The following is a 23,467-nucleotide window of genomic DNA, read 5'->3' on the forward strand; positions in this document are numbered from 1 at the left end:
ATCCCAAATGTCATCCCAGTCATCCAGAAGAATGTATTCAGCGGAGGAGGCATATGCCATGCTTGCCTCTGACTCTGACACAGCCAGTGATGCAAGCGGGGAATTTGAAGGATTCGTCTTAAGCTCCTCTTCCTCCTCTAGTGATGAGGGACCCCCTCGTAGAGCAGCTGAGACCCCCCCCCAAATGATTGATCCCATATGGACCAAACCACCAGACAATTTTAAGCCCCAGGTTTCTGAGTTTTTGGCCATCCCAGGAATCCAATTTGATTCAACAGGTCTCAGAGAAATTGACTTTTTCAAATTATTTTTCTATGATGATTTTATAAATTTAATGGTGGACCAAAGTAATTTATATGCCCAGCAGTTTATTGCTCAAAACCCCACGTCATCATTTGCTAGGTGGACCCCTGTAGATGCAGTAGAGATGATGACGTTTTGGGGTCTGGTGTTACATATGGGCATAGTAAAAAAGCCAGAAATTAGGCAATATTGGAGTACAGATGTTCTGTACAGCACCCCACTTTACCGTATGGCCATGACTCGGACTCGTTTTGAGATAATCCTTAAATTTTTACATTACACCGATAATGCACAGTGCCCACCCAGAGATGATCCCACCTTTGACCGGCTATTCAAAGTCAGGCCGGTCATTGATCATTTCAGTGCCAAATTTGCAGAGATGTACATCCCTGAAAAATTTATTTGTATCGACGAGTCCCTTATACATTTTAAAGGAAGGGTTAAATTCCGCCAGTACCTTCCCAGTAAGAGGGCAAGGTATGGCATAAAAATGTATAAACTGTGTGAAAGCACCTCAGGGTACACCCACAGGTTTAGGGTATATGAAGGGAAGGATTCAAGAATTGAACCGCCAGAATGCCCCCCCTCCCTCGTAGGTGTTAGTGGAAAAATTGTCTGGGATTTAGTGCACCCCTTCCTGGATAAAGGTTATCACCTCTATGTGGATAACTTTTACACTAGCATCCCCCTGTTTAAGGCCCTTGGTTCAAGAGGTACAGCAGCTTGTGGTACTGTGCGCAAGAACCAAAGAGGCCTCCCAAAAACGCACATTGCCAAAGTACTAAGAAGGGGTGAAAGCAGGGGAATATGCACCGAAAATATGTTGTTGGTCAAATATAAGGACAAGAGGGATGTCCTTATACTGACAACAATTCATGGAGACAGTACCACCTCCATCCCTGTACGAGGTACCAGTACCCACACCTCAAAACCTAATTGTATCCTAGATTACAATAAGTACATGGGCGGAGTGGATCTTTCAGATCAGGTACTGAAGCCGTACAGTCCCCTGCGGAAAACAAAAATCTGGTACAAGAAGCTGGCCGTGTATATCATCCAGATGGCACTGTATAACGCTTACGTGCTATTCCATTCTACCAGCCAGAGGGGGACATTTATGCACTTTCAAGAGGAAGTCATAAAGGGCCTAATATTTGGGAACCAGCAGGCAGAGGGCCCCAGTACTTCTAGTACTGGCCACCGTATTGTACCAGGGCAGCATTTTCCTAACGAAATCCCCTCCACTGCAAGAAAGGGCAGGACACAAAAAAGGTGCAAAGTTTGCTATAAAAAGGGAATAAGAAAGGATACTATTTTCCCCTGTGAAACTTGCCCCGACAAACCCGGCCTATGTATAAAGGAGTGTTTTAAAATATACCACACATCTATGGATTATTAGGTTCATCATTTCACCGTGCTTCGGGGGTCTTGCTAATGCCACATAGCACCCACCATTCATTCCACCAGAATCTGAGCTGTAAAATCCAAAAATCACTCCTTCCCTTTTGAGTCCTGCCATGCACCCAACTGGTATTTTTTGGTCACATATGAGGCATTGCCATACTCGGGAGAAATTGGGGCACAGATTTTGGGGTGCTTTGTCTCCTTCATTCCTTGTGAAAATGAAAAATTTGGAGCCAGAACTGCATTTTTGTGTAAAAAATGTAATTTTTCATTTGCACAGCCCAGTTGTATCAAAATTGGTGAAACCCCTGGGGGTTTGAAATGTACACTATACCCCTAGATGAATTCCCTGAGGGGTGTAGTTTGCAAAATGGGGTCACTTGTGGGGGGGTTCCACTGTATTGGTGCTTCGGGGGGCTTGCTAATGCGACATAGCACCCACCAACATTCCACCAGAATCTGTGCTGCAAAATCCAAATATCACTCCTTCCCTTCTGAGTCCTGCCATTTTTTGGTCACACATGAGGCATTGTCGTACTCGGGAGAAATTGGGGCACAGATTTTGGGGTGCTTTGTCTCCTTCATTCCTTGTGAAAATGAAAAATTTTGAGCCAGAACTGCATTTTTGTGTAAAAAATGTAATTTTTCATTTGCACAGCCCAGTTGTATCAAAATTGGTGAAACCCCTGGGGGTTTGAAATGTACACTATACCCCTAGATGAATTCCCTGAGGGGTGTAGTTTGCAAAATGGGGTCACTTGTGGGGGGGTTCCACTGTATTGGTGCTTCGGGGGTCTTGCTAATGCGACATAGCACCCACCAACATTCCACCAGAATCTGAGCTGCAAAATCCAAAAATCACTCCTTCCCTTCTGAGTCCTGCCATGCACCCAACTGGTATTTTTTGGTCACATATGAGGCATTGCCATACTCGGGAGAAATTGGGGCACAGATTTTGGGGTGCTTTGTCTCCTTCATTCCTTGTGAAAATGACAAATTTGGAGCCAGAACTGCATTTTTGTGTAAAAAATTGAATTTTTCATTTGCACAGCCCAGTTGTATCAAAATTGGTGAAACCCCTGGGGGTTTGAAATGTACACTATACCCCTAGATGAATTCCCTGAGGGGTGTAGTTTGCAAAATGGGGTCACTTGTGGGGGGGTTCCACTGTATTGGTGCTTCGGGGGTCTTGCTAATGCGACATAGCACCCACCAACATTCCACCAGAATCTGTGCTGCAAAATCCAAATATCACTCCTTCCCTTCTGAGTCCTGCCATTTTTTGGTCACACATGAGGCATTGTCGTACTCGGGAGAAATTGGGGCACAGATTTTGGGGTGCTTTGTCTCCTTCATTCCTTGTGAAAATGAAAAATTTTGAGCCAGAACTGCATTTTTGTGTAAAAAATGTAATTTTTCATTTGCACAGCCCAGTTGTATCAAAATTGGTGAAACCCCTGGGGGTTTGAAATGTACACTATACCCCTAGATGAATTCCCTGAGGGGTGTAGTTTGCAAAATGGGGTCACTTGTGGGGGGGTTCCACTGTATTGGTGCTTCGGGGGTCTTGCTAATGCGACATAGCACCCACCAACATTCCACCAGAATCTGAGCTGCAAAATCCAAAAATCACTCCTTCCCTTCTGAGTCCTGCCATGCACCCAAATGGTATTTATTGGTCACATGTGAGGCATTGCTGTACTCGGGAGAAATTGGGGCACAGATTTTGGGGTGCTTTGTCTCCTTCATTCCTTGTGAAAATGACAAATTTGGAGCCAGAACTGCATTTTTGTGTAAAAAATGTAATTTTTCATTTGCACAGCCCAGTTGTATCAAAATTGGTGAAACCCCTGGGGGTTTGAAATGTACACTATACCCCTAGATGAATTCCCTGAGGGGTGTAGTTTGCAAAATGGGGTCACTTGTGGGGGGGTTCCACTGTATTGGTGCTTCGGGGGTCTTGCTAATGCGACATAGCACCCACCAACATTCTACCAGAATCTGAGCTGCAAAATCCAAAAATCACTCCTTCCCTTCTGAGTCCTGCCATGCACCCAAATGGTATTTTTTGGTCACATGTGAGGCATTGTCGTACTCGGGAGAAATTGGGGCACAGATTTTGGGGTGCTTTGTCTCCTTCATTCCTTGTGAAAATGACAAATTTGGAGCCAGAACTGCATTTTTGTGTAAAAATTTAATTTTTCATTTGCACAGCCCAGTTGTATCAAAATTGGTGAAACCCCTGGGGGTTTGAAATGTACACTATACCCCTAGATGAATTCCCTGAGGGGTGTAGTTTGCAAAATGGGGTCACTTGTGGGGGGGTTCCACTGTATTGGTGCTTCGGGGATCTTGCTTATGCGACATAGCACCCACCAACATTCCACCAGAATCTGAGCTGCAAAATCCAAAAATCACTCCTTCCCTTCTGAGTCCTGCCATGCACCCAAATGGTATTTTTTGGTCACATGTGAGGCATTGCCGTACTCGGGAGAAATTGGGGCACAGATTTTGGGGTGCTTTGTCTCCTTCATTCCTTGTGAAAATGAAAAATTTGGAGCCAGAACTGCATTTTTGTGTAAAAAAATTAATTTTTCATTTTCACTGCCCAGTTGTACCACAATTGGTGAAACCCCTGGGGGTTTGAAATGTACACTATACCCCTAGATGAATTCCCTGAGGGGTGTAGTTTGCAAAATGGGGTCACTTGTGGGGGGGTTCCACTGTATTGGTGCTTCGGGGGTCTTGCTAATGCGACATAGCACCCACCAACATTCCACCAGAATCTGAGCTGCAAAATCCAAAAATCACTCCTTCCCTTCTGAGTCCTGCCATGCACCCAAATGGTATTTTTTGGTCACATGTGAGGCATTGCCGTACTCGGGAGAAATTGGGGCACAGATTTTGGGGTGCTTTGTCTCCTTCATTCTTTGTGAAAATGAAAAATTCGGAGCCAGAACTGCATTTTTGTGTAAAAAAATTATTTTTTCATTTTCACTGCCCAGTTGTACCACAATTGGTGAAACCCCTGGGGGTTTGAAATGTACACTATACCCCTAGATGAATTCCCTGAGGGGTGTAGTTTGCAAAATGGGGTCACTTGTGGGGGGGTTCCTAACTTTTAGCATCTTATGGTGCCTAGAAACCTACATGGTGCCTAAAAAATAATCTCATAAAAAGGAGGCTCCAAAATCAAGTAGGTGCTCTTTCTATTATGAAGCCTGTGGTTTGGTCAACATGTACACTAGGGCCACATATAGGATATTTATGAAAACAAAAGAATTGGGGGAATCAATTTTTAGTCACATTTCTCTAGTAAAATCTACTGTGTTCCTTAGAAAAATGTATTAAAATTGCAAATCTGCAAAAAAAATGAAATTTTGAAATTTCACCTACACTTTGTTTTAATTCCTGTGAAACACCTAAAGGGTTAACAAACTTCCAAAATGCTGTTTTGAATACTGTGAGGGGTGCAGTTTTTGAAATGGCATCATTTATGGGGGTGTCTCACATACAAGTCCCTCAAAGTCACATCAGAACTGAACTGGTCCCTAAAAAAATCAGTGTTTGAAATTTTCTTGAAAATTTGAGAATTTGCTATTCATATTGTAAGCCTCCTAGTGTCCAAAAAAATTAAAAGGATGTTGAAATAATGATGGAAACATAAAGTAGACATATGGTCTATGTTAGTTATTAACTATTTTGAGTGGTATGATTATTTGTCTCACAAGCAGAAAATTTAACATTTTGAAAATTGCTAAATTTTCCATTTTTTTACGACATTTTGGTATTTTTCACCAAAAAAAACAGACTGTATCGACCCAAATTTACCACTAACTTGAAGTACAATGTGTCACGAGAAAATAATCTCAAAATCACTGGGATAAGTAAAAGCAAAAAAAAGTTATCCCCACTTAAGTGATACCTGTCAGATTTGAAAAAAAGGGCTCTGTCAGGAAGGCAAAAACAGGCTGCGGCGGGAAGGGGTTAATTGTCAAATAAATTTGACATTCTGTTTTTGAAACGCCAGCACTTTGTGTCGTGTCTTTATTTTAGGTTAAGTTTAGATAAGGTTTAAGTAAGTTGTATTTAAGTGTATCAACAGACAGGTGGGGCCGGGGGGATACCCGATGGTGAGTTTATGACCTGTAATGTTTTTCTTGTGTAGAAATGAGCAATTATTTAATTGTCAAAGATGTTGGAACTCAAAGGGTTCAAATCCTGGACTGTTGGCAGCTACAGATTTACAGGTACTTTCATACAAAAACAGATGCCTTACATCATAAAGGAATATTTGTTCCTGGATTTTAGAAAATGATCTTCGCAGTCTACATACAATTATATCAAAACTATTTTCTTACCCATTTTATTTATTTTATTGAACAAACATTTTGAAAACAAAAAAGTTTATCTGCATGTAACATTCTATTAAACATACGGATCCACTTGGTGCAAAACAATTTGACCTAGCCATGTCATAAGAAATGACATGGCTAGAGAAGACATGTGATATTCTTGCTGTTCACTGTTGATGTTTTTGATTATAATATAGCTTGTCTTACTAACCTTACTTTAGTTAGCCTACTTATATTAGACATAGCTACTAATAAACATATATTATAGTGTATATACAGTATAAGACATTTGGCTTCAGACTAAAGAGAAGGATAATTAAATATTGATTTACCACTATGCATACTTCAGCAGTAGACTTGGGTTGCAGGGAATTAATGTCAAATGCCCTTATTATGCATAATCTTATATTAAGTTTCAACTTTATTTGCTTTCCTAGAAAAGTATGACCTTGATATGCCGTATTAAGCTACAAACTCAACCTTGGTTAGACATCAATCCACACTAAAGTAAGAAACTGTATATGTTATTGTCATTGATACCAAAGGGAAGGATCATATATGAGGTTAAGAGTTTAGGTGATAAGAGTGAATGATGTTAATATAAACTCAATTTATTTTAGAGCTTGATGTACAGTTATTTGAACAAAAATCATCAGCAAAAAAAAAAAGCTTGTCACGGTGAAATATTAATGTGTGTTCTTATCAGTGTAGGGTACAATACTCCAATGAGGGCACTCACTCCCGCTTTTAGCTTGTGCTGCATGTATTAGCTGTGTGTAATGTATTATGGGTTTGTGTACATTATGCTTTGTGCACAGGTTGTAATATGGGAGGGGGGTGCTGCTGTGTATATTTAAATGGGTGTAATATGGGGGGAAGCTGCATGTGATGTACTATGGTGTTTTGTACAATGTGCTGTGTGTACTATGCAGGGTGTAATATGGGGGAGGGGGTGCTGTGTATATGTAAATATGTGTAATATGGGGGAATCTGCATGTAATATACTATAGTGTTTTGTGCAATGTGCTGTGTGTACTGTACAGGGTGTAATATGGGGGAGGGGGGTGCTGTGTATATGTAATGGGTGTAATATGGGTTGAAGCTGCATATGATATATTATGGTGTCTTGTAGAATGTGCTGTGTGTACAGGGTGTAATATGGGAGGGGGGTGCTGTGTATAATGTACTATGATGTGTGCCTGAGTACCCCGGTGGCCTAAAAATTGAAGTGCAGCTCCAGAATTCCCCAAAGCCGCCTCCTTTCACAATATGGACTGTACATGCACAAGTCAAAAACGAACAGGGACAGGGTTTAAAAGGAAGGCTGGTAGTACTGTGGGAAGGGACACAGCATGTGACTCCAGACCAAGTACCATGTCTGTCACCATGTAGCTGAGATATCAGTGTGTGTAGCCAGTACTGCACTTTGTACTTTACTTTTTACCTGCCACTGCAGGGCACACCCCTGAGTGACAGTAGACACGCCATGGGTGGAGATAGACACACCCTTTGGGTAAAATGTGGAACGCCCCCCCCCCTCAACGGCACTCCACGCGATGCCCTACAGTGTGATCTAAAATCTCCCTGAAACTACTTTTCAAAAGTAGGCAAGTATGCCACAGTCTCAAAATGACTTGTTTTGAATTGATAAGGGTACTTTACCACTGTGTACAGCATGTAGTCTACGTTTCAGCCACCAGGTGGCCTTTTTCAAGACAAGCCATCAGTAGGCATCCACACAGCTCCAGAGTCAGAATGTACTGACCCTGTCTCCAGTCTCCTCTTAAATAGTACTCACTAATGGGCTAAAGCAAAGCAGCTGCAGCACTAGTGTATGGGTGCTCAGATGGTACACTCTAGGTACACCATGTGACCAAGTAAGGCTTCCTGATAGGCTTATCAAGCGGAAAATCCATTTGTCAAAATGGTTGTGCGTTCCACCGGGATGCCATATGCATTCCAGCGGCTCTGTAAAGTCATTAACAGCGATTTATATATTGTCATCTATACATTATATGAACTGTCTGATAGCGCCCAATCCATTAAGTATTGCTGCATGGAGATAACACTCAGGATGGCAGTATAATAGGTCACTCTAAATTACATCACATGGCATCCAAGATGGCTGTGCGTTCCACCAGTACATCTCATGCGTGCCAGTGAATTTAGTGTGTTAATCTTACAGTTATAGATTATTTGGGGGTTCTAATGCATACTCATATCAGGTTTAAACCCAATACTGCAATCCAAATAGTGTTACTCGTGTGCTTATAATGTTAAAAACTGAATTATTCAGTGCACAGTCATTTCAAGATGGCCGTGCATTCTAGCTGAAATCGGCTGGGAAATCATGTTATTTATTATGTATCAATAGCCCAACTCAGTGTGTTCTATTCAAGTGGCAATTAATGGAGACAGTGATCAGTTTACAGGAATATTTTACAATGTAACACCTTTATACTCATAATAAACTTTATATTATCACTGCATATCATTAATTCAGCCCTATGCAGCGTAGTTCCAAAAAAGGAAAAAATGGAAAAAAAATCAAAATAAAATATCACTATATACATTAAAAAATAAGAATGCCATATGTGCAGTTATTATACTGGGACCATCGCAATCTAGATGATAATTATTATAACTGTAAACTAGACAGTCATATCATACCATGTTTTAGTTGAATTACACTATACATGTATATGCAAAAAGGTCTAATTGGACCCTATATTCACAATTTACATTTTCCATAAAATAATTTTGGTACTTGTTTCCTAGCACGGCGCCCATCGCATACCGTTCTTATTGCGATATTCCCGTTAAATTAACAGGAGTGCTTGTACATTGAAATATCACATAGCATTGCATGCCAGCAAATGGCATGTTATGCGATGCGATGCGATTTTTAATTGTACAAGCACGCTGATGGGTGCTTACAATGTTAAATGCATCCCCATTTTCAATGCCACCCCCACTATCAATGCCAACCCAAAGCTTGGAGAGCACAGCGAGCCCACGAGGGGCGGTGGTACACGTCCTCCGACCTTTTAATACCCCCACTATCCACGTCGGCATGGAGCTGATATTAGATAGTGTGGCGAGCGTAGTGAGCCACCGAGCCCGAAGCGCGGCGAGCGGACACGGAATATGAGCCCGAAGCGTGGCGAGCACACGCGGAATACATGTAAAGTAATCCGTGTCCCCTCGCCACGCTTCGGGCTCGGTGGCTCGCTGCGCTCGCCCCACTATCTAAAATCAACTCCACGCCGACGTGGATAGTGGGGGTATGAAAAGGTCGGAGGACGCGTACAGACTTCCCTCCCGGCCTCACTGCGCTCGCCATGCTTCGGGTTGGCATTGATAGTGGGGGTGGCGTTGACAATGGGCGTGCATTTAACATTGTAAGCACCCATCAGGTGCTTACAATCAGGTACAATTAAAAATTGCATGTCGCTATATTGCATGCGATGCGATTGTATAAGATGCACTTCGATCAAAATTGGGGGTGCCCTGCTAGGAATCAAGCACCACAATTTTTTTTTTTATTTGATATATATTTTTAAATTTTAAATTTTTGAAAAAAACATTTTTTATATGCTTTTCATTATTATTGTGAGTATATAAGAAAAAAATATCAAAGAGAGGGAGAGAATATATGGGGGACAGTGCCTTCGTTCCCAACTCGCACTCCATCGACCACCAAGTCCCAAAAGGTAGCAGCAATTTCTTACAAAAAGAAGTTCAGAGGGTTATTTTCGTTTAGTCCTCTTGGTGCGACAGCGTCTAGGTTGAAGATCCACTGGGCCTCGAGTTGTTTCAATATCTTAATTCTGTCACCACCCCGTATCGGGGGTGGTATATTGTCAATCAGCATTGATTTGATGGACGCTATTTGATGTCCATGTTCCATACAATGTTTTGCCACCGGTTTATCGGTCTCCAGAGCCAGACGGATCGTATACCGATGATTCGCCATCCGTTCCCGGAATGGCCTTGAGGTCATGCCCACGTATCCACATGAGCATACTAGGATATATATTACAAACGAGGACATGCATGTCAAGCAATGTTTTATTTTCATGCGCTTCCCACTGTGTGGATGTGCGACCGTATCCCCCAACAAGCATTGCGTTACATGTAGTGCAGCCCTTGCAGCCAGGTTTTGCTGAACGGAGCCACTGTGTGCCTTTCTGACTTGATCGTAAGGTGGGGCGCATCAGTATTTGTTGTAAATTGGGATTTTTTTCGATAGGCCATTATGGTAGGAGAAGAGTTCTGTAGTTTCCATGCTTGGTCACGTCTCACCATCGCCCAATGTTTTTTATATATCCATTTCGCTTTGTGGGCTGTATGATTGAATGTGCTGACCTGTACTATTCTTGTATCCTTGGCCTGTGTGGATTCCTTCATCTTGGGATTAAGGTGACGTGCTCTTGCGTTTATTAAACATCAGTCAATTGTTTGGGGGGAGTACCCACGTTCTAGGAAGCGTATCTTCATTTCAGTTTGCTGTAAACTAGAACCCTCTTCAGTTGAGTTGGTTCGGAGTACCCTTTGGAATTGGGAGATGGGGAGACTCTCCTTAAGCTGTACTGGGTGTTGGCTTGTGTCCTGTAATAAGGTGTTTTGATCGGTTGTTTTTCTAAACATCGTGTATCCCAGTGTATTCCCATCCTTAAAGACTGACAAGTCCAGGAATTTGATCTCTTGGTGATCGATGGTGTGGTTGAGACGAATGGGCTCCGGACCTGCATTAAGATCCTCTATCATCTCCACAAAAGAATCCCTTGTTCCAGCCCAAATCAAAAAAAAATTGTCAATGAAATGAAAATAACATAACAGTTTATCACTAAATAGTGAAACAATGTGGTTCTTTTCATAGCTTGCCATGTAAAGATTGGCATACGCGGGTGCCAAATTTGACCCCATTGCGGTGCCATTTACTTGTAAAAAGTAACTGGCACCGTACATGAAGTAATTTTTAGTTAATACCAATTCAGTGACAGTCAGGATAAATTCAACAGGTGGCTGCTGATGTTGGTTTTCAGTCAAGTGTTCATTGATACTGTAGCATGTATATCATCACTGTGTGTTATTACTGTATACAGTGACTGAACATCAAGGGTTGCAAGCCACGTTTCCGTATCTGGAAGCTTGATCTGTTCAATTTTCTTAAGAAAATCCAGCGTGTGTCTAATATAGCTAGATGTTTTATGGATCAATGGTTGTAAAAACCTATCTACATAAACGGCTAATGGTTGGAGCAACGACACCCTGGCCGATATAATGGGTCGACCAGGGGGGTTGTCCAACCGTTTATGTACTTTTGGTAATGAATAAAACGCTAACACGCCAATTACTGGCATCTATAAAACCCTAATCCAGGGGTGGCCGGCTTCCATGTGATAGGCTTATTACCAATCACATGACTTTACTCTAATTGGGCACTGGCATCCATGTGACCGGCGCTGGTCGTCTCTATAACAACCACAATGCCAATGACTACGGGGAGTTTGAAGAAACCTTTCCCTGTACCTAAAAGTTTTCTTAGTCTAGGTAAAAGTATATGTAACATTATTAGCGGCGTAGAGAGAGAAATACACTCAATCTCACCGCTGATTGTCTATATTGTAATTATTACCTATTTCCGGGTATAAAGGCTGAGTGCCAGCATCACATGACCGGACTTCAAGTCACGTGATGCTAATTATTAAGAACAAACCTGCTCATATTAAACAATCATAAAATTAATAATCTTTTCGGACATGAATTTTGAATTCAGAAAGACATATATAGAGAAGACATATAGATCAGTCTAATAAAAAGTATTTTGATTTTATTTCACAAATGTACAGCTGCATCTCTTTGTGTAATTAATCCAGAGGTATATAGAAACCCTCTGAGGGTAATATTTCTCATTCTGCTCCTGAGGAAGCTGGGAGGTTGATCCCAGGGAAATGTGTTGAGCTCTTTTACCCTACAAAGAACTATTACAATTTGCATACACTACTACTGAGGGCTACCGTATGGACAATTAAACATCTCCAATCCAACAAGTCTCCAAAAAACATCATATCAGAAAAGCAATCCGAGGCAGCTCAAGACTTGCACAAGTCATCCAGGTTTACCACTGCCCCGTCAGAGGAACCTAATTCCATCTTTGGACTCTGTTTCTGGGACCCACCGGCCACCAGGTGTTCATCTGCAGCTAAATTGGAGACCATTCAAATTTCTCATGTCCGCATGGTAATATGCCCATATAACCCTCATAAGAACAGTGTTGTTCAACAAATTATTGCAATTTTGTAAGTTATTTCTTTAAAAGTATTATTCATTTTTATATGGAATTCCATAGTCTAATTGCAGCTTAGTAATACTAATAACATTTATTGTAAAAGATACTGTTCCTATCTACCATTTTTCAGCCTGCGCTGGTACACCTTCATTTTTGGTTCACTTCCTCTCCAGTGGCTGCCTGGATCTTATACCTGGTGATGACTTCTGCCTGACGGTTGTCAAAGCAACAAGAAATGTTGGCCAGGTGTGCCTAGCCGCAGCTGACAGCATTAGATCTGGGTGGCTGGGCTGGATCTTGTTCAGGTGATTATACACCTGTGCCCTTTTAAGGGATTCTGGCCAGCATAGCCCTGCAAGCGATAACTTCTGTTTGTGACAGTCACCTGCCTCTCTCTCTCTCTTTTTTCCATTTTGTTCCTGGCAATTTTGTGTCTTTCTGCTCCTGTGATTCCTGCTGCACATCTGGTTCCAGTTCTGGTATACCGTAAGTGCTCCATGTTGGAGCCCAGGTGTTGTTTTCTTTACCTTTTATACTTTAGCAATATTGTGGAAGTGTTCTCTTTTTATCTTTTTTTATCTAGTCCATGCTTGCTTAATGTCCCTCTGGGATCTCCAGAGTTGGCCGCTGATCTGCACTACTTGTTTATGTTAACCCTGGCGGGGTAATTTCCTGTTCATGGTACTTTCCCATACCTGTGTGTAGTTTGCTGTGTTTTTGTGTGGTGTAATATCGTGCTTTTGTGTGGTGTCTTTTTATTTATGCTTGCGATTAGGTCGCCCTTGGTATGTGACGAGGTTGCTTATACATTTTGTCATCTCTCTTTCCTGAAGTTGTCTGGGTGCCGTTAGTTGTTCATTCAGTTAGGTCCCTTTAGTCAGTTTCACCTTTTGACCGTTTCCTTAAAGATTTCTGGTACCATAATTCCCCACGACACTGGGCTTGAGGTGATTAGACAGACACTAAGCAGTTCCCACCAGTCTGGCCCACCCACTAATTTTTTGGTCGAATTGACAATGTTGGTTCTATCTAATGATTACTTTCTTTACGGAAATAAGTTCTTCTTAAAATGTACAGGCACGGCTATGGGGTCCAACTTGGCCCCAGCCAATGCCAATCTATTTATGGCACTATGGGCCTTATTTTGGTTCATTCTTTCTGACAAAATCCTTCTTAGATGGACAAAACCATGTGCACTGCAGGGGGGGGGGGCAGATGTAACATGTGCAGAGAGAATTAGATTAGGGTGAGTAATTTTGTTTCTGTGCAGGGAAAATACTGACTGCTTTATTTTTACACTGCAATATAGATCTCACTTTGAAGTAAAACCCCACCCAAATCTAATTCTCTCTGCACAAGTAACACCTGCCCCACCTGCAGTGCACATGGTTTTGCCCATCTAAGAAGGATTTTGTCAGAAAGAATGAACCAAAATAAGGCCCTATATGAGAAAGAATACATTTTCCCTCAATTTGGTAAAAACATTTTTTTCTATCGACTTTACATCGATGATGTGTTTTTAATTTGGTTGGGTACTGAGCAGGAGCTGAAGGACATGCTTTTTTGTTTTGAACAGCCTAGAGACACTGATCTGCTTCACATTTGATTTCAGTTGTTGTAATATACATTTTTTGGACTTCACTATTTTTTGTGACGGTCATGGATTGGGAACTAGACTGTTTAGAAAAGAGGACTGATAGGAATTCTCTCTTACATGCATCGAGCCACCATCCCCCCCACTTGAAAGAAAACTTGCCTGTGTCTCAATATTTGAGAGTTATGAGAAACAATACCTCATCAGAGACTACCGAGGAGCAACTTGATGAAATGAGCGTGAGGTTCCGGGAACAAGGTTACTCGAGTGCCACCCTTACGAGATGCCTCACCAAGGCAAGGTCAAGGTTTGAAGAAGGTCACAGAATACCATCTAATGTGGATGAAAGACCTAGATTGATCTATGCATATACCTTTAACACCATGGCACACAGGAGAAAACTGATTTTGACCAAGTTTTGACCTATAGTGGCCACTGATACAGCTTTTAAGAATGTCAGCCCCATACCTCCGATGTGTGCTTACCGGCGTGGATGAAATCTTAAAGATTTATTAATGAGGCCACTCATTCAGCCAACCACACAAAGGGACAGCTGGATGCCACCTACAAAACTTGGCTGCTATAAATGCAGCGATTGTACAACATGTCGATCCTTATAAACAGGTCCATCTTTCACTCATCCACACAGTGTAAAAAAGATATCTATCAAATACCGCCTAAACTGTAGGATGAGCTTTATTATTTAAATCCTAGTTTGCCCATGTGGGCTCTACTATGTTGGCCTGACGAAGCGGTGTTTCCGTGAGAGGATGGCGAACAACCGCACTTCGATAAGAGCGGCTCTGGAATCTAAAATCTCAGATAAACCTGTTGCCAAACATTTTGTGAAACATGGCCACAGTGTGGCAAGTCTCAGATGTATGATCATCGACCATATTCCCAAACCACAAAGAGGAGGAGATCGGACTTGATGCTAAAGAAGAGAGAACGATGAATTTTTGACCTTGACACCATATCACCAAGAGGTTTGAATGAATATAACCCTCTCTCTATCTTTCTAAGATAACCCAATTCATATTCCCCTGTTTTTTTGAGTTTTTTGATTGATTTTTCCATTGCCTTTGTTCGGATTTTTTTTATTTTTTGAGGTGGAGATCGGTGTCTCTGGGTTGTTCTTTTTTATTTTATTATTTTTTACTTTTTCATTCTAATATCTATGTATGATTTTGCTAAAATGATATATGTTGATATAGTCCCAAGTTAGCATAGTACGCTAACGAATGTGTTCTATCTGCAGTAACAGCTAGCACACTACATGGGACACTTGGTAAATTGGGTATTCAGATACATGAAACCTAATGTTAATGTAACTCTAGACCACTGTTCTTTATCTTAAAATATCCTTTACAATTGTTATAATAACCTTTCTTTAAAAATATAAAAATACAAAAAATATATAAAAACGACAAAAATATTAAAAATACCATGTGAAATAATGTGCATAAAAATGTTAAAATTTTTTATAAAATACCCCACAAATTTTTTTTGTACAGATGTACCTATTGGTACTACTGTGGTTTTGCAGAGATTACCTGTGTTCAAATTATTTGGACACACTGGGATACATACATGACTATTTTATCATTTTTTTTGTTAATTATGTAATTTTTCTGTTTATTATATTAATTTATGAGTGTTATTAGTAACAAATGTGCCAGAATTAGTAGTGCCACCCGGGTCTGTATTTATACAATTCTCCATTCCATACATTCCTTTATATGCCATTTAAGGTGGAACGCATCCCCAAAATGGCTGCCGCTACTCTGGAACGCACAATTACATACCCATAGTACTGTTTCAGTTCTGGACTTAGTGAGCACCAGTCACACACACATTTGTTTTGTTGCACATTGTGATATAGACATCAGCACAAAGCTAATATGGCGGGAATCCAGGTGGAACGCAGGCTCTATGTAGTTGGAACACACACTGGACTGCCATTGTCCAGGTGACACGCTATGTGATTGTATTGAACTTCTGGCTTGCGCTCAGTGCAATGCCGGGTGGAATGCAAGCATCACTTCCGGCTTTTGAGCTGGAACGCAAACTGGACTTCCGGTCCGGCGGCGCTTGCTTTCTCTTCACATTTGTGCCAGTTTCAGGTAGCGTCTGTGCTGCTATTTGGGCTATACAGATGGGGGCAAATATACTATATGACATGTGAACTCCATGAAGTGATTTATTATGACTACCTAGTGTTTTATGTATGATGAGAGAGATGATAGGTGATGATGTCACTTCCTGTCACCAGGTATATAAACTGGCCCGGTGAGGCAGTTGAGGTGTGTCCTCTCTGGAGGATGGATGCCATGTTGTCTGTTTGATGCTGTTGCTGACAAGTTATACTAATTCCTGATGATGGTCTTGAGGAGACCGAAACGTTACGTCGGAATGGATAATGCTGTTTATGCATTAAAGTTACTAAGTTGAAAACTTTGACCTTGGTGAGTGCCCATTTCTTCTACGATATATGTATATATATATACATACATACATACATACAAACAAAGTAGTCCGGTCAATTGCGCAAGTAATTCCTTAGAGTGGAGATCTGTCCATATATTGGTTGATCATGCAGTGCAGCTGTATTCTGGCGAGAGGTTACACCAAAACCTCAAGATGGAGTACATGCAGGAAAAAAACAGAGAGCGCACGATGTGATTATAACGTAAAGAGCACTTTTACTGAGGTAATATGGTCACATACATGTAAAGTTTAAAATAGCAGGTATGCAGAGGTATATTAACCCGGAGAGGTAGATCAGGCATCCACACGCTGGTACGAATAGCGTGGCAGCAGCTGAAACTCAAAGCTGGGACCAGGACAGGTCAGTAGACGATCACAGCGTCACAGCAACACGTCATCAAAGGACCGCCCCAACGCGTTTCGTCATTGGATGACTTCCTCAGGAGGCGTCAATTTACTGCCATACCTGGAGTCAAACCGATAACCTGTTGGATTCCAGTCAAACACCCTGATCAAGATAGTCAGAAGATGTTGGGCCTCAAAAAGGAGGTACTGTAATCTTGCAAGAGAAAGTAATCAAAACAGAATATTGACAAGTGCTGCCAACAGCACCCCTGCCCTAGTTACAGCCCTGTGTACAATCAGTTGTTTTTGTTAAATTTGAGAAAAATCTAAATGTAAAAAATGTTCAGAAAACATGATACTAGAAACAAGGTAATCAGAATATTTTTGCTTGTGAAAAAAAATAGATGATTTACTAATACAGATATTCAGGGCCGGTGCTAGGGTGTTCGGAGCCCCCCTGCAAACTAAAAATTTGCACCCTCCCATACTTTGCAAAAAAGCAGCGTGTGACTAAGATGGAAGCTGAGAGTAAAAGTTGTTTAATGCCCATAGTAGTAAAGCTTCTGCTCTTATACACATAATGTGACCGATCGCAACAGAGCTGTAACTAGAAATTTTGGTGCCCTGTGCCAAAATAGGAATTGGTGTGTCCCACCCCACCACCACACACACACACACACACACACACACACACACACACAAACACACACACAAAAAGGGTCATATTAAGTGCGTGCCTTCGTGTAGAATGGGCGTCGTCACGTAGTACAAATTCACATTATACCATAGTTGTGCCATTTATACACATTGTGCAGCTAAAGCTCCTTAGGCACAGTGCACCAGGTAGAGCCCCTAAACTCATTGCACCAGCTACAGTCTCCTAAATTAACTGTGCCAGGTAGAGCCACATGTACGTACTGTGCCAGGTAGAGTCCCTTGGACGTACTACGCCAGGTAGAGCCCAATGAACACACTGCGCCAGGTAGAGCGCAATGAACACACTGCACCACCCCAGCGCACATTAATACGCCATTCCTCCACCCCTCTCCAGCACACAAATATGCCATTCCTCTTCCCCACCCCAGTGCACATTAATATGCCATTCCGCTGCCCCACCCCAGCCCACATTAATACACCATTCCTCTGCCCCAGCGCACATTAATACGCTATTCCTCCGCCCCAGCCCACATTAATACATCATTCCTCCGCCCCAGCCCACATTAATACACCATTCCTCCACCCCAGCGCACATTAATACGCCATTCCTCTGCCCCAGCACACATTAATACGCTATTCCTCCACCCAGTGTTATTTTTGTAAGAAAATAGGTTCAGGAACTGTGGGCGGGAGCAGAAAGTGGGCGGTGATGTGGGAGGAGCTACAAACTGGGCGGGGCATTACGGTAAAAAAAAAACACATATAATTCCTCCCAACAGTGGCAGTAACATAACAATCCCCAGCAGCAAAGTGGAGAATATACGCCAAAGGCGCGCGCCCAAAAAACAGGGGTGTAGCCTCACTGCAAGGGGCACAGCATTACATATATATACATATGCCACACACCGTAATGCTTATTATACATATGCCACACACCATAATGCTCCATTATACATATGCCACACACCATAATGCTCCATTATACACATGCCACACACCGCGATGCCCATTATACATATTCCACACATCATGATGCCCATTATACATATATCACACACTGTGATGGCCATTATACATATGCCACACACAGTGATGGCCATTATACATATGCCACACACAGAGATGCCCATTATACATACGCCACACACCGTGATGCTCCATTATACATACGCCACACACCGTGATGCTCCATTATACATATGCCACACACCATGATGCCCATTACACATATTTCCCACACCGTGATGGCCATTATACATATCCCACACACAGTGATGGCCATTATACATATGCCACACACAGAGATGCCCATTATACATATGCCACACACCGTGATGCTCCATTATACATATGCCACACACCGTGATGCTCCATTATACATATGCCAAACACAGATGCCAATTATACATATGCCACACACAGTGATGCCCATTATACATATGCCACACACATCATGATGCCCATTATACATATGCCACACACCGTGATGCTCCATTATACATATGCCACACACCGTGATGCTCCATTATACATATGCCACACACAGTGATGCCCATTACACATATGTCCCACACTGTGATGGCCATTATACATATGCCACACACAATGATGCCCATTATACATATGCCACACACAGTGATGCCCATTATACATATGCCACACACAGAGATGCCCATTATACATATGCCACACACCGTGATGCTCCATTATACATATGACACACCGTGATGCTCCATTATACATATGCCACACACCGTGATGCCCATTACACATATGTCCCACACCGTGATGGCCATTATACATATGCCACACACAGTGATGGCCATTATACATATGGCACACACAGAGATGCCCATTATACATATGCCACACACCGTGATGGCCATTATACATATGCCACACACAGAGATGCCCATTATACATATGCCCCACACAGAGATGCCCATTATACATATGCCCCACACCGTGAAATAATCCCAGTGGTACAGCTGTAATTACACGCCATCCCTGAACCCCACTCCCTGGCCGGGCCTCCTGCTGCCCCCATCTCTTACCGCAATCACGTTCACAAAGGTGGTCTTACCGGAGTACTGCAGCCCCACCAGGGTCAGCTCCATCTCCTCCTTCCAGAACAGGGGTTGCCAGGGGTTCTTGCTCGTTGCCAAGGGTGGTTAATGCTCATTGCCAGGGGTTCTTGCTTGTTACCAAGGGGGGGGGGGGGGGTTAATGTCCATTGCCATGGGTTGCTTATTCATTCAAGGGGTTAATATTTTTTGCTCGTTGCCAAGGGGGGTTATATTCCATTGCCAGGGGTTCCAGCTCGTTGCCAAGGGGTTAATATGTGCCCACCCGCCCGTCAGCTGCTGCTTCTGCCCCTGCCTTCCCCTGCGCACAGAGAGACAGACACTAGAAGTCATTTTTCACATCCAGCGTCTGACAGGAAGCACAGCTCTGCAGCGTTACCAGGAAGTCGCAGAGCTGTGCTACCTGTCAGACGCTAGAGGTGAACTATGACTTCTAGCGTCTGTCTCTGTGTGTGCAGGGAAGGAAGTCAAGGGCAGCCGGAGCTGACGGCGGGTGTCCTGATACATGGGGCGGGCGGACACTGACAGGGAGCGGGGAGCAGGGAGCGGGCAGGCTATGCCGGGCGGCCTGGAGCAGGTTCCGGAACGCCGTTCCTGATGACATCATTTTTAATTTGAGCTTCAGGAACGGCGTTCCGGGCCGTTCCGGCTGAAAAATAGCCCTGCCTCCACCCCACCCCAGCGCACATTAATACGCCATTCCTCCCAAGCACACATTAATACATAATTCCTCCACCCCTCCCTGCACACATTGCAGGTATACATATTTCCCCAATCACATATTGTTCAGATAAATTGTCTCCCCTTTCCTCCTCCTCTCCCTCACCCCTCCCCAGGTCACATTGTTTAGGTACATTTTATCTTCCCCTAGCACACATTACAGCCCCCAAACCCTTTAATGTTGAGCAGACTTTACCAGAAACTCCTCAATGTGGCTAGCAGTGCATCAGGCTGACCATCTTCTCCTCCTGAGTCCTGGCCGTCCTGGGCTCCTTCAGTGCACACAGACACATGTGCAGCCAGCAGCGTGTGATTGGTTTCCTGTGTCTCAGGACAGGAAACAAAGTACAGAGAGAGACAGACTGCAAACAGCAGAGCTCTGGTGCCCCCACTGATCCGAGGTCGTCAAAAATCTGAAGGGGATCTAGACACACTTGATCCGAGGTGAGGGGGCAGTGCTCTTATCTGTGTGCAGCATGGAGAAGCAGCGTGGAGGAGGGCAGCAGCAGCCGACAGCAGCACACAGCAGAGGATGCAGAGCAGTGACAGCGCCTCTCTCGGTCGGCGCCTCCCTGCTTTTCATCCTCTGCTGAGCGGGTAGCACCGGCCCTGCAGATATTATAAAGTACGGAAAATACAATAATTGTGTTGCAGCGAGAAATGCTTTCTTAGCAAAATATGTAACCTGCATTCCTGTTTTATTTTTTAGGAGAAAAGAAACCAATTTCTGCAGATTTGTTTAAGCGTTGACTTAAAATGTACATGCGTGCCTATTTAGTTTCACATTTATCTAAATATTATTTCATGCTGTGAAATCCAATTGCCAGTCTTTGGTACATGCCCCCTTATCCTTACTAATTGTAAGAGTGAATGGAGTGGGCACAACTCTCTGCAAATCGTGGCGGAATATGGAGGTTATTCTGGTTGACTCAACGCTGCGAATTTCACAGCTTTGCGAGTCCACCAGATGCCGCTTGCCGCCCGCATGGACACCCACCCCCGCACATGCTGGAATCCCCCGCAGGCATGGGAATGGATGTTTTGCATAAACATCCATCCGCAGCCTTACGTGCGGGGAGAAAGTAATTTGATAGTCGCCGACTGGCCGCTCGCACACAGCAGCTGCACATGTGCATAAATAGATATGCGCAGTGGCAAAATATCGCTCCCCTGCGAGTACACACAGGGGAACGCGTAAACTAGTATAGGCTCTTATTTGTGCTATATAAATAACTGGTAATAAATAATAATAAAAAATACAATCCAAACCTCAAAAAAAATAGTAAAACTCAAGAATCAAACACATTTTATATATTTACTTTGAAAGGAAGGCATGTTATTGATTTGTTTGAACATTCCAGACGTGAAATATTACGGGTTGCGGGATATACAATATTTGTTTCACAGGCAGGATTGCTTTCATAGCAAAAATGATTGTTATGTAATCTTCCTAGTTTAGTTTTCAGGAATAAAGAAACCAATTTCTGCAGTTTTATTCTGATTGCCTTAAATGTACCTATGATTGACTATTTAGTTTCACATGTAACTGCTACTTTATAAGATTTCTCCAAGTGGCTTATATTCATGCCATGTGGTTTACAAACTATTTAAGGTTTCCCGCCAGCAGCAATGAATACGCCAATTTAAATATGTCTGCACACGCTGTGTGGTCAGCCCAGGAAAGTGCAATAGATTGCCTTCACCATTTTTTATTTCCTTTGCAAAATGAAGGAGTTTCAATCAGTAAAATAATAAGACACAGGACATGTTAAAACTTTTTGTTGGCATCTCTCTATTCCTGGTGCCTCCATTCCTACCCTCCCCACTACAACTCCATTTACAAGTTATGATATTCCTTAGGCTACACTTATTTGTATCAGCAAAATAAAGAAAGTACCTCTACAACTCAGGGCAATAGCAAGGGGGGCAAGACCAGTGCTGACTCCTAGGATGCAAGGTCATGGGAGTGATACAGTTGCTGCCACAATTGGGGCCTTTTTCATCTTACAGGATACCTACAAAATCCCTAGCATCAATCTTCCTACCCCCAGCACTTGTTCTCTTATGTCATGTAGGCCTGAAAGACCATGCTTTGCTTTTGCCAAGTCCAAATAGTTTTCCCAAAACCTGAAAATGGAACCACTGTTTCTGGCAGAAGTGATTGTCATGTATGCTCAGGTAAGTGAGAAAAGTTGGCAACCCAACTAAGTGAGTGCAACTTATTCCTGAAGACTGATACAGCTGCTACAGCAGGTTCTTCGCTGGTGCCGGACGGCTCCCCGACAGTCGGGATTCCGACAGTCATTACTCCGATGTCGGAATCCCGACTGCTCCCTCGTGGGGGTTCACGACCCCCATAGAGGGAGAATAAAATAGGGGCTTCATTGCGCTCCCCACGCTGTGCAGTCGGGATTCCGACGTCTGACTAATGACTGTCCAAATCCCGACTGTCGGGTAATTATACCACACCCGTTCTTCGCAGCAAGGCCAGAGGTGATAGAATATGTACAGCTCTTGCCTATGAATGGATGGCATTCTATTAGAGGACTGAAACCAACTCACTTGAAGGTTCAATTAGTGGAAGCAGAGATTGGCACAGGAAGCCAAAGCACCCACACACAACCTCCTGCCTCTAAGGGCCAGATGTATCAAGCTTCAAAAATGGATAAAGTGGATAGTGATAAACAGCCAGCCAATCAGCTCCTTACTGCCATGTTACAGGCTGGGTTTGAAAAATGACAGGTAGGAGCTGATTGGCTGGTTGCTTATCACTCTCCACTTTATCTCTGAAGCTTGATACATCTGTCCCTAAGTTAAGGCCCATACACACTACAAGATTTTCATTTCAAAAGACTTTGCCCCAAACTCTGAAAGATATATCTTTCACCAAAGTAGTGCGTACACACTGAGCTATTTTCCCAAAGAGCAAGATATTTTCAGGAGGTGAAAGACTTTGCTGAAAATCTTTCATATAAAAGACTATTTACATAATGGGCTGGGTTTGAACCTGCTGCACAGTGGAGGGGACTGCCGCTGCCGCTCACCTGGCTCCATGGTGGTGGATGTGGCTGCTTTGTCACTCCATGGTGGGGTAGGTGCTGGAGTGCAGCCTCCATGGGTGTGTGGTGCTGCACGGGAGGAGTGAAGGGGGGGTGGATGTGGCAGGGGGTGAACTGCTCCACGGGGGGGGGGGGGGGGGATGCATGTGAGCGCCACTCACCTG

This window comes from Crinia signifera, chromosome 3 (assembly GCF_055691185.1).
Source record: "Crinia signifera chromosome 3, ASM5569118v1, whole genome shotgun sequence".
Lineage (NCBI taxonomy): Eukaryota > Metazoa > Chordata > Amphibia > Anura > Myobatrachidae > Crinia > Crinia signifera.